Raw genomic sequence first — 740 nt, 5'->3', positions numbered from 1 at the left:
CGTGCTTGATGGTGGCCGTCGGCAAAGGTAACGTGTTGGCCGTGGGCAGGCAGAGCTGGGCAGGGGATGGTGGCCCCGGCTGAGCCATGTCTCTGGGCAGCTCATGGCCCGGATGGCTACCACCTGGTGCTGCGGTAGGACCCGGCCCCCCATGCTGCATCACCCTGGGGAAGGGAGATCTCCCACCAGCGCCGGAGTGAGCTGTGCCGGGATGGAGAGAGGAGCCCGAGGCTGGCACCGTCCCCGAGAGCCCAGCCTGCAAGCGCCGTTCGCCCGCCCTCCATCCCTGCCAGGCTCAACAGAGACCCCTCTGGCAGGGGGGCGAGAGGAAGGGGTCCCAGCCCACCTCGCCACCATCCCCTTCTCCCCGCGCTGATGGCGGCTGCATCCCTGCATCCGCCGCGGTGCCTTCGCCTCGTCCCCTTCGTTATAGGACGGAGCGAGCCAGCCCTGAGCGCGGCCTCGTCCCTGCGGTGGGGCTGGGGTTTGGGCAGAGCAGGTCCTGTCCCACCCTGCCGGGACAGAGCTGGCCATGGCATAGAGCCCGGGGCAGCCCCAGCTGGCAAAACCCAGTAAAACCTCATTTCTGGAGGTTTTTGGCTCGGGGAAGGGGTTATTTTTAACACCGAGTCCTTCCCCCAAGCACCATCCGGTGGGGCGGCTGCTGGCGCCGAGGCAGGGGCGGGCGGTGAAGCGAGGCAGGGGACGCCTTCGGGAGGACACGGTCACAGGGCGAAGGA

The sequence above is a fragment of the Egretta garzetta genome, unplaced genomic scaffold (genome assembly GCF_000687185.1).
Source record: "Egretta garzetta isolate BGI_Z169 unplaced genomic scaffold, ASM68718v1 scaffold993, whole genome shotgun sequence".
Taxonomy (NCBI): Eukaryota; Metazoa; Chordata; class Aves; order Pelecaniformes; family Ardeidae; genus Egretta; species Egretta garzetta.
Note: the sequence above shows the minus strand (reverse complement) of the source record.